This window comes from Tupaia chinensis, unplaced genomic scaffold (genome assembly GCF_000334495.1).
Source record: "Tupaia chinensis unplaced genomic scaffold, TupChi_1.0 Scaffold000377_4, whole genome shotgun sequence".
NCBI lineage: Eukaryota > Metazoa > Chordata > Mammalia > Scandentia > Tupaiidae > Tupaia > Tupaia belangeri.
In genome coordinates this window covers 162,794-173,526 of record NW_006159878.1, presented here as the reverse complement: position 1 = coordinate 173,526, position 10,733 = coordinate 162,794, and the positions used below count along the sequence as shown (strand labels likewise).

The 10,733-nt window shown below is 57.2% G+C and overlaps 1 pseudogene; it reads left to right on the top strand.

The window, feature by feature from the left end:
• Positions 1-8,891: 8,891 nt before the first annotated feature.
• LOC102492298 (activated RNA polymerase II transcriptional coactivator p15 pseudogene) lies at positions 8,892-10,316 on the top strand (annotated as a pseudogene).
• Positions 10,317-10,733: the final 417 nt, after the last annotated feature.

The window sequence follows — 10,733 nt, the reverse complement described above, 5'->3', positions numbered from 1 at the left end:
ACCCACAAACCCATCTGAGAAGAGAACCCTGCCTTTAAATTTCCAAGGCAGAGCCAGGCTCGGGCAGAGGCCCCTGCTCCCTGGCACTGGCCAGCCATGCTTGCCCACAGAGGCCCATGCTTCAAGACTGTAGCCGTGATGGGGCGGTGGGGTGACCCCGGAGGGCGGGGCCTGTCCTCAGAGATAGTTTTGATGGCAGACACTCCTCTCGTCTCGCAGACGAGGACAGCCTGGTGTGCACTGCCAGCCAGGGCTATCTGTGGAAAACGCAGCTTGTCTGGGGGGCCCTGGGAGCAGGTGGCCGTGTCAGGGCTGTGTCCCATGACCCAGGGCCGGGGCCGTCAGGGTTCTGTCCCATGACCCAGCTGCTCAGTGGCACCCACTCTAGGCCATGCCTAGATTGCCTCTCCGTAATCTCTGCTCACGCACTTGACCCAAATTAATAACCACTTATTTTTCAGCTGCAGCAGGACTGACCACCAGGCTTTGGCAGCTCCCAGCAGCTAAAGGGTGGCTGGGGAAGAGGAGCCAAAAGGAGGCAGAGGCCAGCGCCCAGGGCTCACTGGGGGACCTGGGGAGGGGCCAGAGAAGGTAGGGCAGAAGGGCCAGGGTCGGGCCAGACCAGAGGACCTCTCCTCAGGAGGGTGTGGACAGAGCTGTGAGCCCGGCCCTTCCCGCATCCCCCAGCTGTGTGGGCTTCTGGTAAAGGTGAGCACATGCAGTGCTACCTGTCGGGGAGCAGACGCAGAGGGGAGCTGCTCCTGTACTTCACAGGGAGCAGGCCGAGACCCTGGGCTGCCACCCTGCCCCCCAGCCAGTGCCCTCTCGCCCTCTCCTGTTCCAGCCGTACAGGCCTCCTCAGGGTTGGGGGTTGGCCAAGTCGGACTGGCCATGGCCCATGGTGAGGCTATTTTCTCCCCTTGGCAGCCTGTGGGGTAGTCTCTGTCCCAGGCCACCAGGGTGGGTGGGGAGGAGCTGCTGTGCAGGGCATAGCTCACTGGCCAAGCAGTTCCACGCTTCCAGAAACACAGCTCACTTCTCCTGGAAGAGGCAAGAAGCAGCACCCAGGAAAGCTTGGAGGCCAGACCACCTGGTGCTACCCTGGGGCTGAGGAAGGGGCTGCCTGACTCTCTCACACGGCCCCCTCCCGGAGGAAAGGGCAAAGGCTCAAGGCTCTGCATAGCCAGCCCCTTGGCACCGTGGGCAGGAGCAGACTCCATCCTAGGGAGCCCAACCTCGGAGCCGAGCTCCACGCCCTAAGCTATAATTTGTGTCCTACAGGACTCAATGATATCTAAGATTTAATGTGGAAAACCGGCTCCAGTCTGTCTCACCCATTGCTCAAAAATAAACTTAGATTAAAGGCAAAGAAGCATAATTGTGGAAACATTGAAAGAAAATACAACAGCACATTCATATACCCTTAGAAAGACAGGCAAGCTGTATGGTCCAGACCCTAAAGGACACATGGACAAACTCCTAGGCTGACCCCACATGGCTGACTAGAGGTTAAGAGAGCCAGATTCCACGTGGGTGTCTATGTGGTTCAAACCCTGAACCTAGTCGGTTGGAAAGCATGCCAAGTGCATGTGTGTGTATCCTGACCCTGACAGAGTGGAGACTTGGAAGAGAAGGGATTGTAGTAATACCCCGCACTGGGGGTGCTCTCTCTCTGGCAAGCACACGTGCCCTCTCACAATGAAGAACGTGAAGTGTCTGCGATGAGGAGAGGTTGCCGGACGGCGCTGTGTCGAGCAGCGAGTGTCTGTGACACGCACACGGAGCACCGAAGCCCACGCGCGCACAGCGTTCCCACGAGGAGAAAGCACCGACCCCGGGAAGTGCAGAGGGTAAGAATGGAGAACGACGCCGTGAATTAAGAAAACGATGAAATGCTTCAGTCGCACGAACCGGGTGGGCTGGACAAGGGAACACCTGCAGGGACATGAACGGACCTGCCTCAGCAGGCGGCTGCGGTCTCTCTGGGAAGCTCAGAGCCCCCCTGAGACCCCTGCAGATGTCTAAGGCAACACTGGGGACAGTGGGGACCAAGCCCCTCGGTGTCCACCTTCAGGGAATAAAGCCATCCCAGGAACTCAGACCTTGAGGCCCTCAAGGCTCACCTTGGGCTGGGTACCTAATGGGGATGCCTGTGGGTGGGCCGAGAGGGCAGGATGGCCGAGCAGGCCTACAGACCCCACGTCCAGCTTCTCTGAGTTGCTGTGGACACATGGCCTGAGCGAGGTTGGGGCCACCGACTGCCCCTCCAGCTGCCTCAGCTCCAGCTGTCCTGCGTGGGCAACATACACCCTCATTTCTCACTTAGAGCCCCCTGAGCTGAGGCCTCACATGGTACCAGAAGGAGTCTTGGTGGCCCGGTCTTCCGGAGAGTTCCACTCTAATTTCACACGCACTATCAGCTGGTTATTTGATCCAGATGCCTGTGAGATTCACAGGGGTGGGTCGGTCTGGGGTGGGCAGTGGGTGGTGGGTGGGATTCTTGCCTCAGGACTCAGTGAGTGAGGTCTGTGGGGGAGGGGAGGAGGGGACGTCCCCTTCTCTGGGAAACAATGTGGGGTCATTCTGGGTGGTTTTCCACCCCAGGCCTCAGCCCTCCTGGCCTGGAGCCCACATCCCCACACTGCGTTCCCTGGCAGACATGTGGGGACTAGGGAGCCCTCATGCCTTCCCACCGTGAGGCCACCCCTAGCCCCTAATCCCAGCACTGGGGAGACCAACAGCCCAGCAGGATCCTCCGCACACCCAAGGTTCCCTCCCCTCCACACCCCCACCCCAGCGCAGGCCGACCTCCTGGGCTCACCGAGTCAGAGCCATGCGGCCCAGGGCCCAGCAGCCTCACTGGCCTCCCACCATTTTGACAGACCTGGGACCACGTGCTCTGAGGCGACGTGGCTTGTCCTCACCTGCTTGTCCACGTGATATGTTTACCACACTTACCTGCAGGCTGCCCCACGCCCACTGCTAGGCACAGCACCTGGCCGAGTTTGAAGAACGTTTGTGGAGCTGACTGAGGCACTGCAGGGAAGGCTGCGTGAGAGGCAGCAGCCCTGCTCCCCCTTAGGCATGCGGGAGGCATGTATACACGTGTGCACATGCCAGCAGGAGATGACACCCTGAGCAAAGCCAGCCCGACCTGGCCCTGCCTGGGTGCCTCTTCTAGGTCCCACCCCACAGGCCTTGCCCCCGCAGAGCAGGCCTGCACCCCTCACCCAGCCTATCAATTGAAGGAGGGGCTGCAGCCTCTTGCTACTGTGGGGTGAACGTCCCTAAACTGGGGTGGAAGGCCTGCCGTGTGCTCAGCACCACCAGGACCAAAGACCTTGTGTATGTAACCCAGGCTAAGGCCAGGCGGGGTCCCTGAGGGCCTGAGGGGTGGGGGCTCCAACTAGGGTATTTGTCTCCAGCCCCTCCTGGAGGACCGTAGGGCTGCACTGGTCTGGCCCTTCTGCCGAACCACTCAGTGGTGAGGGGAGAAGGGTGCCAGCCTGGTGCCTCACAGGGCACTTCTCCGGGCGTCCTCAGAAAAGCAAGCCTGGAATCTCAGGGCCTCTGTAGGCAGGCAAGACTCCAGCCCAACCTCAAATATGACTCTGGAATTTAAAGAGCAAAATGCTATTTAGGTTAATGAGGGATGGAGCCTATTTCCTGCCCCAAACCAGGGTCCAGGGGGACCTCTTCTCCCCAGCGAGGGGTGTGTCTGCAAAGGACAACCACAAAGGGTTGTCTCCAAAAGACTTGCTCCCGGGTTCAACCCCACCCCCATGAGAATGCGGGTCTGGGGGAGGGGCCTGGAAGGTCAGGGAAGGTCCAAGGAGGGCGGAGGAGGGTGCCCAGGCCAGGCAGTTGGGGCTAGGATCTGGCTGGGAGGGAGCTGCAGAGGACCTGGAGCCAGGACCTCAGCCCTCAGGCCTCTGCCCTGGGCGGGAAAAGGGTTGTTTTATGCCTCGTGGGCCCCAGACAGGCAGCCAGGTCCAGGCCAGTGCTACAGCTGAGCCCAGACCCCCACCACGCCCTTCTCTGTGGGAGGAGCCATGCTGGCAGCCTCCCACAGTGAGGCCAGCACAGCCCACAGTCCTAAATCCCCCGAAGGACAGCGGACAGCGCTGCAGCTGCAGCTCACTCCCAGGTTGCTCAGTTCCCGTGAGCACTTCTCATCCCCCTGCCAGGACCGTGCCCACCCTGCCCAGCAGGATGAACCTGTAGCCCCAGCTAACCCTAACTCTGCACCCCAGCAGACCTCGGTCCTCCCTGGGCCCTGGGGATTCATGAACCAGCTGCCCTGACCTGGCCTAAAACGGGGCTGGGGTTTTCCTCCAGCTCATCACTCCATCCTACCCTCCCAGGGTCTCCTGACTCTCTCAGAGCCCCTCTTTTCTCACAGACCCCATGGGCTCCGTGTTCCTGGTGGCAAAGGGGAGGGTGAGAGCAGGGGACATCAGCCTCCCTGTGAGAGTAGAGAGCCACCGTGGTCCACTCTGTACCTCTGACTCGGGGACAATCAGGCTGGAGAGGACACCACAGACACTCCCAGTCCGCTAAAGGACAGTGCCAGGTCCCCACCAAGGGCAGCCCTTCCAGGGGCCTTCCGGGGACAGGTCAGTCCTACAGACATTCGCGTGTTGCAGAGGAGACAAGGGATGCCAGAGCAGCATCCCACGACCCCAGGAAGGGGGTCCTCCTCCGGCCTCAGCCCCCAGCTGGGCCATCGTACAGCCTTTCACCCCTTTATTCCTGGACTGCTTCTTCTCTGAGGCAGTTTAGCACACGTGCATGTACATGCACACCAGCGCACATGTTCATGCACATGTTAACACACGTCACACAGAGCACAGCCCTGTGGCTCCTGCTCTCAGCCCAGGGCTGCCACTGACAGGCTTGTCTTCCCCTGCCTCTGAGCTGGCACCAGCCCACGCTGAGGCACAGGGGTGGCCGTGGAGCATGTCGCGCTGAGACTCCTGAGAGAGGACCGCCTGGCGGGGCCATGGGGGAGTGTCATGTGCAGAGACCCGCTCCCAGGCCCCTGGTACCTGGAACAGGGTCCCACGGGCTTCTGAGGGGCAGGGTCTCCTCCCTGGCCTGCATCTCTCAGGGTAAGAGGGGACACAGCCCCCTCCATCACACAGCACCTCAGAGTTCTTTGCCTCAGTCTGTTCCCCCCAGGACCCAGCTTCAGCCGTCCACTAGTCAGCCACCCCGGAACAGTCTTCATGCAGGACACCGTGCAGGACACGTGCAGCCCACTGTGCAGGACACCGTGCAGCTCACCATGCAGGACACCGTGTAGGACACCGTGCAGGACACCGTGCAGGACACCGTGCAGGACACCGTGTAGGACACCGTGCAGGCCACCGTGTAGGACACCATGCAGGACACTGTGCAGTCTGGGCACGATTCCCAATTGGTGCTGAGAAAATGCGATTTGTGGAAACTCCAGCCAAGTTGGCCTGAGTCAGGAAGGAGCGTGTGCCCCTAGCCAGAGCCTCACTCTACACCTGCAGGCCTTAAAAGCGAACACGACGATTTCTTTCCAGTCAGCTGCTGCATCTGAAAAAGTAAGGATGTCTCCCTTGCAGCTGTGAGATTGATTCAGGAACTCATGACAAGCTAGAGGCGTCACTAAAGTCACATGGCCATTTTAGGGCCCCCTCATGAGCTGCCCACCCGTGGTCACCCTTGGATGTCCCCCACCAAGGCGCCTACAACCCCAGCCCCGGGAGCAGAGGAGAGACCTCGGAGACCACAGGCCTTGCTCGTGTCCCTGGGCTCTTTCTCTACCGACTTCAAATGGCTGTGGTGTGGCCACAGGGAGGGCCTCGTTTCCATCAGTCAGCAAAGTCCTCTCTGCAGGTAAGCAGTTACTTCAGGAGGGGACAGAGGGACCGCTAGGGCTGGTGCGTCGCCTGTGGTTGGGTTGGTCTTTGGGTAGGAGGCGGACACCCAGGTGAAGGGTTGTGAGAAGAGTCCTGACCCCAGAAGGCAGCTGACCAGCCAGGAAGGCACAGCTAGGGCCAAGCAGACGCAGAGGCCAGTGAGGCTCCCAGCCAGGTGGACACAAGCACCTCTCGCCATATTACAGGTGGGTAAGTAGACAGAGGCTGGGCTGCGGGATGGACAGAGGAGTGGACAAAGGCCGGGCACCTGTCAGGGTTCTACAGATCCAAAGAACTGTGACACAGTGAGAGAGACAGGCTTCGAAATCAGCAGCCCGAGTCCACACACCCATCCTCCCGCTGCTCAGAATGTCTCTGCGTGTGTTTCCTCGTTTCTTAAATGACCTGCTTGTGCAGGACTGCTGCAGGAAAGTACCCTTCACTGGAGGGTCCGTGGTCCCCTCTGGGTTCTCTTCTTACTGAACTGAATGCTTCGTGTCATGTAGGAAGTGGAAAGACTGCCCAGGAGGACGCCACCGCCCCTCCCCCGCCCCCCGAATCGGGCAGCAGCACTGCAGAGCCCATTATGTGTGGTGCAGACGCAGGGCCCAGACCTGGCCAGGGTGGGGTCAGCAGAGCCGGCAGTGGCTCCCAGCAGGGGCCGGTGGGCTCTGTGGGAGTGGTATGAAACAGATGGGGAGGGCCTGCCCTCCTGGCCCTAGGATGGAGGGGCTCCGGTAGAGGGGAGCCGGGGACCATGGCAGGCCAGTCCAGAATGTCTCTCAGACCAGGAGGAAGCACCTCCCCACACGCCTGAGACTCACATTCTCACCATTCCCAGGTAAATAGGGCTCCAGGCTGGCTCTGCTAGATTGAAAAGACAAAATACAAGGTGTCTAACAGAACACCATGGCACGTCTCGCCCACTGGAGGCGTGGAATGAGACTCGCGGCAGGCGGGTGGGTGGGAGAGTCTGCTTTGACACACGCTGTGGGAATCAAGAGATACAAAACAGGCCCGCGCTGAAAGCTCACTATAGCCAAATGGGCAGACAGAGGAAGGCTTGGGACACTGGTCCTCAAGAACTTCAAAGGGGTCAGAGCACTGACGCCCGACAGCCCATCTCAGGACACGGCCGGTGGCTCAGTGCTGCAGGGTGGGCCTCACACGCACACGCTGCCCGCTCCCACATCTCAGAGGAGGCCGAGGGTGGCCTCACTGATTGGGGCGGGCTGAGCTGCTCTGTCAAGTCCGAGTGTGAAAGGCTCGTCACCAGCCCTTGACACACAGTGCAACGGCAGCTTTCACGGCAGCCTGGCCACGGGCTGTGAGCAATACAATCCCAACCTTATTTTCCGCAAGCACCAGCCTCTGTTTAAAACTGGGGAGGAGCCTCTAGGACAGAAACGCCTGAGGCAGGGCCCCGGGAGCAGCTCCAGGGCCGCACCCCGCTCGGGCTGTTGTGAGTGCGCCCTTCACACGTCAGGAATGTCAAACAGAGCTGACCTCAGCACCACCAAGAGCCCCACTCTAAACACAGCCCGGCTGCTCCCTCCAACAGCAGGCAAGCCCCGGGTGTTTGTCTAATTTAAAACAAACTCGTTGGGCGGGATATTATTTCTCCAACCAAGCAGCACTGAAGCCGCATGTGCAATGCATTACTGCTGCTTCCTGCTGCTCCAGCCTGCTCGGCACGTTCAGCACACGAAAAAGAGACGATTGTTTCCCATCTCGCTGAGAAATGAAGCAATCAGAGGAGAATTTCCGCGCTCCACCAACACCCCCACCCGGGACAGGCCCACCCCCTCTCTGGGACGGTCGGCAGCAGCCACGCTGCCCCTTCTCCTGCAGCCAGAGCCCAGCCAAGGCCCGACTCTGCTCTTTACACGAGCCTCTCAGAGGTCTCTCCTAAGCCCTCTCCGCCCAAGTTCTTATCTCCACTATTCCACCCAGAACGCTCCCACTGAGGTCACCAGCAAGCCCTAGCTGTGAGTGTCAGCTCTCAGCCCCCATGTCAGCCCGCGACACATGCCACCTCCCTTCCTTGGCTTTGGGATGTCCCTCGGTCTGGCCCTTTGACAGCTCTGCTCAGCACTATGACGCCTGTCCTAACCTCTGCTGAAACCGATCATCACAGCATAACAGTCTGAAACAGCCCAGGCCTTTTCTGTACTGTTCTGAAGGTGGGAGTCCAACCTGGGTCTCACTGGGCTACATCAAGGTGTCGGCGAGCTTGCCTTTTCTGGAGGCTCTAGGCAAATGCCGCACTGCTCTCTTTGGCTTTGAGAGGCGGCCATGTCTGTGTCATATTCCTTCCCTCCGTCTCAGGCCAGCAGCCTCACCGCTCTGATTTGGTTTCCACAGACATTTCTCTGACTCTGGTGGCCCTGCCTCCTTGTCAGAAGGGCACTCGTGAGCACGTGGGGCCCACTGGCATGGACATTGCAGAGTAATCTCCCCGTCTGCAGAGTCCCAATTTAATCGCATCTGCAAAACTCTTGACATACAAGGGTGACTAGGATGTGGGCATCTCTGGGGATTGTTCTGCCAGCCTCAGCCTGCCCTTGGGCCTTCAGAGATTTACATGCATCCTGAATGCAAAATACATTCTCTCTATCCAAACATTTACAAAAGTCTAACTCAAAGTTCAAAAATCTCATCTACATCTAACTAACTCAGCAGCCCCAAATCTCTTTTTTTTCCCCTGTAGTGTGCATATGCTTGCCAGAGAGAGCCGGAGAGAGAGGAAGTGAGGAGTGCCTTCCCCAGGAGGGGTGGCCGTGCCACAACCCCTTCTCCAGTCTCCTAGCGTGCCGGGCACTCGCACACATGTGCAGGACATGATTTTCAAGCCTCCAGGTCCAGGACTTGAACCTAGTCAGTCAGGTGGGAGTCCAACACCTTGCAGTGCAAGCAGGACAAGTCTGCTTTGCCGTAGCAGATCATCACAACCAGGGGCTTAAAACAACAACAGTTTATTCTTTCACAATGCAGGCCAGAGACACGAAACCCAGGTGACAGCAGGGCCTTGCTCTCCCAGAGGCTCTAGGGAGGATGAGACCTGGGCAGTGGTGTCTGTCAGAGTCTCTCACAAAGCGCTCTCTTTGCAGGCAGGTCTATTTACCCGGCATGCCCAGAGGGTGGCCTCACAGTGCAGCGAGAGTCCCAGCAGTGCCAGGGCAGCCTGAGCACATGGGATGGCCGACAGCCTAGCCTGGAGCTCTGTCTCACCACATCGGGGGGGTCCCCACACCACCAGGGCTCCAGAAGCAGAGACTGGGGATGACCATCTCATGTCACTGTGCCTTAACTCTGTAGCCAGTCCTTAGCTTGAACTGCCTTCCCTCTCTGCCCTAGGACCACGCTTGACCATGTGACTCGCTGTGGACACTGGGAGATGACAGCAGGCATGGGGCCAGCCTGGATATGGGGCTCAGGGGAGTGCTGCTCACCCACTGCGACCCTGGCCTGGGAAGTGCCTGGGGAGCTGCCCCATCTCCCATGTGGAGCTCAGAAGGGGGAAGAGAAGCAGCCCTGGACTGAGAGCTGCAGCCGACACCCAGATGTGGCAGTGAGAAACACACGCTTTCTGAACCACTGGGGCTTCAAGGGCGATTTGTTACACAATGTTTTTGCAACAATCACTAATAGACTCTGGAGCCAAGGGAGGTGCAACCTAAAAAGCCTAAGATACATGGCGTGGGCTGGTAGCAGGGCCAAGAACCTGCTTCAGAGAGCGAGGAAAGGGGCAGCAGTGCTGTGAGGTTGAGTGGCTAATCCCACGTGGCCGAGAGTGTGGTTTGAGTCTCAGGCCTGGCAACTTGAAAACTGCACTGAAGTCAGTCGGGAGCGGACGAGCAGGAGGCTGCTGGATAGCAGGAGCGGAGCGATGCCTACATCAAAGGAACTCGTTTCATCAGGCTCTTCCGGCAGTGATTCTGACAGTGAAGTTGACAAGAAGTTAAAGAGGAAAAAGCACGTTGCTCCAGAAAAACCTGTGAAGAAGCAAAAGACTGGTGAAACTTCTAGAGCTCTGTCCTCTTCCAAACAGAGCAGCAGCAGAGATGATGACATGTTTCAGATTGGGAAAATGAGATAAGTCAGTGTTCGGGATTTTAAAGCGAAAGTTCTAATTGATTGGATGGATCCAGAAGGTGAAATGAAACCAGGAAGAAAAGGTATTTCTTTAAATCCAGAGCAGTGAAGCCAGCTGAAGGAACGGATTTCTGACACTGATGATGCAGTAAGAAAATTGTAACATCGGAGCCATATAAAACCCACACTGTTCTAGTTGTTTTAATCTGTCTTTTTACATTGGCTTTTATGTTGTAAACGTTGTTTTCCAAGCTATTGTATATTTGGAGTGCAGAACAATTTGTAAGATGAATACTTTTTTTAAAATGTGCATTATTAAAAATGTTCTGAGCAAAGCTGTCAACTTTATTAAGGAGGATTGCTCTGTGCCCAGTACCTAGTATAAAATAAAATCAAGTAATACAGTCTTAACTGTTGTGGCCTTTTTTGATCAGAAGAGTTGGTACTGTGTAAGGCCAAAAGTAACAGTTTAATAGAACTTTTTAGTTTCAGCTCAGCCTTTACATTAAAAAAAAGATTTGTGTTGCACTGAGTTTATAAACTTTATTTGTGAAATCCATCCTTGATCTGTTTCTTCCAAATGTTTAGACTTGTTCAACTTTACCACCCCGGTGATATTTCACTTTCCTTTCTTTCTTTTCTTCGTTTTCCTTTAATAACTTCATCTTTTCTGTGTTCAGTTTTCGTTTTATTTTTAGTTTGTTCCTTGAATTATGCTAATTTGGCAAGTCAGTGACACTGTCGATG